The sequence below is a fragment of the Vanessa atalanta genome, chromosome 1 (assembly GCF_905147765.1).
Source record: "Vanessa atalanta chromosome 1, ilVanAtal1.2, whole genome shotgun sequence".
Taxonomy (NCBI): domain Eukaryota; kingdom Metazoa; phylum Arthropoda; class Insecta; order Lepidoptera; family Nymphalidae; genus Vanessa; species Vanessa atalanta.
This window is the reverse complement of record NC_061871.1, coordinates 5,949,872-5,956,977: the sequence shown is the minus strand read 5'-3', so window position 1 is coordinate 5,956,977 and position 7,106 is coordinate 5,949,872.

Genomic DNA, 7,106 nt, shown 5'->3' with positions numbered 1-7,106 from the left:
AAATTTTTGTTATTTTGTAATTGTGTTTATTTTTAGTTCGTTTATATCTTGAGGTTGCAAAAGAAAATTCTAAATACTTAAGCCGAGATGTTGATTCCGTTACCGCTTAATAAGGGACGTGAAGTTTTTTTTTATAAATCCTTCTATAACTTCAGACAGGTGTCTAGGTCCAATAATTTCTGAGGATATAGAGTGACATTTTTCAGCCGGTTAATTGTGGAGACGAGCGTTCCCGCATGTAAACTCTAGTTTTTTGACGGACGAGTACAGGAATCCTGCTGACATTCGCACACCTGTCTCAGCCACATACCACTCACAAAATAATTGTATTTGTTTCTTGCATTCCCCTGCCCTCCTCCGTATTCGTTCTCACGGTGAGTACATGTGAAGTACATACATAATAAGATCTCCACTTTTTATAGACTTGGTCACAGTATTTCACCACCACTCATAATGATTATACAAATACTATGTCTATATTGAAATAACAGCATTTCTTATGATGTATTGAACTTTCTTATGAATTTCTTTAAATAATTTGTTTAGTTATATATCGCAATGACATATTTGAGATGTTTTTTTTGTAAGTTAACTAATAATTCTAAAATTAGATTGTAAAAATTGCGTACATTAGAGTGTGCATCTGTGCCTATTAATCTGACTCTAAAGTCGTATTGAAAATGCGCGTGGACTTTACAAAACGATGCATGCAACACATTAAGGTCGATTCATACTTACCAACACGTACCGTGCCAGATACTGTGTAGATTCAATTTTTATTTGAGACAATGTTTGACCAATTTACCCGTCTTTTAATTCTGGCATCATAAGCCATACAAAAATACTAAAAATTATAAAAACTTCATATATTAAACGTGTACTAAATCTTTATTTGGCAATTATTTGTGCGACTCGAACACTGGACACGATGGGTGTGATTCGACCTTTATCCGCTACATTCGCCTTGTTTTCATTATCTCACTAAGTCATCTGACGTTTGATTCTACGTTTGTTTACGCGCCTTGCGTGCTAATAATATTACAAAGTCATTAAGACATAATTCGTTATGTTAGCAAATTATATCTAAGTGGAAATCTTATGCAGCGTAACTCAATAGGTTTTATAATCACACTTACGCAAGTAAATAATAAAAAAAAGTTGTGTTAAAATTATTATATTTAAAAGATCCATCTTTACGTAAGAACGTCGGAGTGCAGAACAGAAGCACATGGAGCTTTCTTTTTGTTTCATTTCCTATAAATTTACGTAATAAATTGTCACCCTAGTAAGTTAACCAGTTATTGAAACTTATTCTATAATATAATCTAAGCCGCTGTATGCTACAACTTTACAAATGATTTATAGTAACTAATGACCTTAGTGTTGAGGTTTATGGTAAACATTGAATTACTAAACGAATAACAAAACTAATATAATCACAATAAAATATTTATGTATAGAATAATCATTATTTATAATTTGATGATGGTGGAGGAAGGAAAACATCAACAAGGTAACGTGTGGATACCAACGCGGATTGGAGAAATGTTAGGGCAAAAGTTTATCCATAAAGGAGTGGCATTTTCCCATCAGTTTAATAACTGTCACATAAAATAATCGATTTATATTTCTAGACGAACTAAAATAGATTATCTGTTTACTGAAAAGATTCCTTATCATGTGAATCAAATATTTATCAGTCTATAAATTAAGTCAATCGCTGCAACACATTTCTTACTCATCCTGTTTATGAATTGATTAATCAACCTGAGATCTTAGTCTTAACGTTGATAATAATGATTTATTCCGTGATACCGTACTAATTATATTTATTTATTTAAAAACTTTATTGACCAACAACAAAAGTTGGAACAAAAGGCGGACTTAATGCCTGAAGGCATTCTCTACCAGTCAACCTTTAGGCCAAACAGAAAGTCATGAAGGCGGTAACAATAAATTTTACAATAAATACTATAATAATAATAATAATAATGAAACAGAAACATAGATAAAATATTATATATATGCATGAGAATACACATTTATAATTAACAGAGACATAATAGAAATTTTAAAAACAGAGCGTAGTGAGAGAAAGAAGGAGAAACTTAAGAGAGGTTTTTAATAAGATGATCCTGTAAACGACGCTTGAACAATGCCTTAGTAGAAGCCTTTCTAATTTCTACCGGAAGTTTATTCCATAATCTGACAGCTTGGACAGAGAAAGCGCTAGTTAGGAAACCAGAGAAGTGACTGGGAAAAGAGAGAAGGAGAGAATCAATAGAGCGTAGCTGTCGATCGTGATTGTCAGAAAGAAATTTGAATTTATCCTTTAAGTAATCAGGGGAAAGCGGGTCAAAAAGAATAGAAAAAAGAGAACACAGTAGCCGTAAATCTCTGCGTTGGCGGATAGGGAGCCATTTGAGTTCGGCTCGACAGTGGGAAATGTGGTCGAATTTTCGAAGGCAGAAGATGAAACGCAGGGAATTATTTATGAGGCGATCGAGTTTGTTTAAAAAAAATTCATTGAGATCGACATAACACACATCAGCGTAATCGATGATCGGATATATAAGGGCTTGCACTAGCAAAACTTTGGTTTTAATAGGGAGAAAATTTCTTAATCTATTGAGACACCTTAAGGTGGCGGTAACCGAGCGACTAACTTCATTAATATGCACCTTCCAGCTCAAAGTTGAATCAATGTGCAGTCCGAGATCTTTAACATTTTGAGAGTAAGGTATGATATTGTTATTAAACACGATATTTGGCAAAGAAGAAATATCGCACTTGGAAATGATACGCGAACTACCAACAATGATCGCCTGACACTTAGCTGGATTTACCATGATACCATATTTATTAGACCAGTTATATATGTAAGTAAGGTTTTGATTAATTAATTATACTTGCTGTCGGTCCGGTTTCGTAATATTGGTGGCTCATTTGAGCTTGTAAACTGCTCTACTTAAACCTATGAACACAATACACTATATTTAAGCCTTAATAGGTAAACGGTACAGAGGCCGTCTGACGATGAAAATGTCAGAGATTCGATTCAGCTCATAAGTTTTATGAATTAAAAAAAAAACATCATAAAATAATTATTTTCCAAATTTTTTTATGTATCGGTTCATGACATATTTTTAAACGAGGAATATTCGAGATGTTCCTATTATCTGTAATCTGCTGCGGCTATCCTGTAAATAAAAACTTGTAACCGCAGAACACGATGAGATAAGTCAGAAAATGATATGCGACTTTGTCTATAATTGTTTTAATATTTAAAGTGTAAAATGTTAAGTTAATACTATAGCTGGCGATGTGACTGACGTAAATAACAAATTAAGTTATTTTTTTAAGTTAATTAATAAAATAATATCTGTAATATATATACAATTATATAATTATTACAATTATTAAATATTATAATAATAATTCTGAGGCCTTTTGATACTCATAAACTTAAAGGTGTTTTGGTTGCCGTGGTTAAGAAAATACAACTCTTATTTAACAAGCAAATTAATTACATACAAAAATGAATCCTTACTAATATTATAAAGGTAAAAGTTTAGTTTGTATATATAGATGTTTGTTACATTTACACGCAAAAAAAACTGAATAGATTTATATCAGAATAACAGCTTATACATCAGAATAACACATAGGCAATAATTTATAAAAATAATGTTTGAATAATACCGAAAACTAGTATTTAATAATATTATTCACTAAAATATCCTAAGCTATAAAGCGAACTATGGCGCAACGTCTTGAATTTCTGCTTTACGCCGATAATAGTTCTGTTTTAATAACAATTCTTACAATGTAAAGTTAAATCGGATCGAAAATTGGGGCTAGTTTGTTTGTATAAATACGTATTAACTAGCTTATTGGGACGATGTAGCAACCTGCGCCTGGTACTGCCAACAGAACTATAATAACACCAAACAAACCTACGATACAGCTCGCTACTTTCAATGTATACACGGAGGGATATCTTTAAGCTGTACTTAGGTCAATAATATTTATATTGAACAAAAAAATAAAACAACCGCTTTTAACGTTACGTTAACGTCCACTTACATCATAGCTCGATATTATAGTCTACAAATTTCTCAATAAATGGGCTATCAAACGCTAATATTATTGTTTCGAATCGACCTGAAAGATCCCGTGTTTGGGGCGTAATAACAACCAGACTCAAGTAGAATAATTCATTATTCAATTATAATTAATTAACAATACTCTTTATGTTTGGGCCGAAGCATGACATAGGCTATTTATCCCCAACAATTGTTAAGGAATCCAAGCTGCATAGAAGTATTGCGTATTCAGTGAATTATACAATACGTTGCAGTATTTATTTGTTTTTATTGAATTAGTTTATTATTATTATTATCATAAATTTCGTTTATAGCCGATATGTGATGAAATACGTCGATGGTATAATTTTCTTATTTGGTGTATTTACGTACTATACGTCTTATAAGAAAATAGTAAAGAAACTTGCACGTGACGAAAGATACTGTGCCACATGTGTATCCAGTATCCACCACTGGAACAGTTTGGTTTGGAAGTAGTATAGTAGCTCGATATTTTGTTCAAAAAAGGTAAGATGTTTTTTCTCGACACGTATTTACTTATAAATCATTAATAATTTTTTATGAATTTGAAAAATCGGCTTCTGTATCCCACAATCAGATTAAAACGATCATGACGTAGGAAACCTTTCGTATTTTCAAGTATTATTACCATATACGCCGACATACCGGAGCAAGGTTAATTCGCTGTTGCACACTGGTAAACGTACATGTTTATAATGTAATTATTTGAATTTAATAAAAAAAAAAACTGCAAATTTTACAACTTTTAATTTTCATCTTAAGATTTTTTTTGTCATTTTTTCAAACTGTATAGCGTGACGGTTTTGCAGTTTCATTTGGTGCATGAAATTTCTTAAACAACTTGTAACATATCTATCCTTAAGTAAATAGCTACTAGTTACGAAAACTATTAATAAAATTTGTTAAATTAATAAATATGTGAATAAGTAATAAGAATCAACCGCAATTATACAGACACATATATAAAATGTATGTTACAATACAAAGAACACGTGTCGATTAGAATAATATGCATTTAATTGCTGCTCCAGTGGAATGGTTAATACCACGTCAATCCATTACTGTCTTATGTGACAGTTCATTTTAACTTAATTAAAACAAAGAAAAACAAATATATAAAATTAAAAAAATACTAAAATAAACGTATATAAGATATTTTATTTCAAATCAAATATGAAATGGAATGAAGCTGGTACCGCACTTTACAAACATCATAAATATTAAAGCGATAGTCTAGAGGGTTTTATGGCTACTTAAACTGGCTATATATTTATTTATATATCTCATTAACTAATATGTCATTATATATAAATAAAGTTTGCCATCATGGTTAGTATTTAGTTACTGCTATGCTCGTTAAAGAGAAGTTCGTAAAGTTAATAATTAAAACATTTCATCAATAAACGGGCTGATCAAATTATTTAAATTGGATTAGTAGTTCGCGTAATAAAAGCGTTCGTATAAACTACAGCTAGCCTTTACATATTACATTTAATTTTTTTACATTTCATACACTTGAAAAGTAATCTCACATAGTACATACATACCAAAGTACAACTTCTTAATTAAATACAAGAACAGTTTGCCAGATAAGTTATAATTTATGGTTATCTTTTCATCGCTAAGAGTCGCAGCGTGATGTTATATAGGCTATAGCTATAACGTTCCTCGACAGACGGGCTATCAAAAGCAAACAATAATAATTCTTCAAATCTGATTACAAGTTCCTGAGATTAGCACGTTCATCAAAACTCTTCAGTTAAAATATAAATAAAGATATAGAGCATATGTGTAATTTGTTCTCGTTTTCAAAACAATAATTATAATTAGTGTAATATTTTAAAATAATTAAACAATTGTATTCACATTTCTCTCAGTGTGATAGTCCCTTCTAATCGTAAATCAAGATGTTACAAAACTTATAATTATGCTAAATAGCCACTTTTGTAATATAAAAACTCTTTGTACATTGTCCTAGTTTTCTTGAATAATAATAAATTGTAAAGATATAATTTTAAATATTGTTTCGTTGCTATTAACGCAGCGATTTAAGTGATCCAATTTGTCCAAACACCGCCAAACGAACAGTATGCATAGTACAATCATTTTGTGTTTAAGTAAATCTTTCGCAGCACTAACTCTATTTACAGCGAAAACTATTTCTTTTTAAATGTATTATAGTTTTTTATTCATTTCAAATAATATATGTCGAATATCTTCAGTAGTAATAGAATAATTATTTGTTCTGTTACTAGATATTATGTCTAGTTTGAAATTAAATAAAATCGAATCGCAAAAAAAGGTCATCCAACCTTCAAACAACTAAAGGCTGAATTTTTTTTCATATTTAACTCAAATTGCATAGCGACCTTTACAAGACCACTTGAAAATCAGACGGGCTTAGCAAGCTTAATGTGGCCCACATATGAGAATCACCACTTCGTAATGGATGCTTTGATGATGATTCACAATAATTATTATCTAGGAAATGTTTTTAATTACGGTGAATAGTCCTTAATGGATCAGAATTTCACATAACTAGTGCTTGTATATTTCACTAAACAAGAAAAATGTTCATAAAAAAAAACAATATTATTCTCATTTTCGATTAAATCGAGAATAATATAAAAATATATATGAATATGTCTTAGTATAGTATAAATTAGATTTCTTTATAGACTAAAAATTTAACATCGTTAGATTCATACATGAACAGTACAATTAGTATCGAGGACAAACCAAATATAATAATAAAATAAAATATTCTTTATTATTATTGTATAATATAATTATATTAGTGTTATATAAATAAAGAAAAATCTTTATTTCGCATGTAATAAGACTCAAAAATTATAATTGTAATAATATAATTATAAATCCAAATATTTAAAAGTAGTTTAGATTTATTTTAAATTCCGAATTCTAATTGTTAATTATATTTGATTTATAAGTGTCGTTGTGTAGTGCCAGATGAACGTA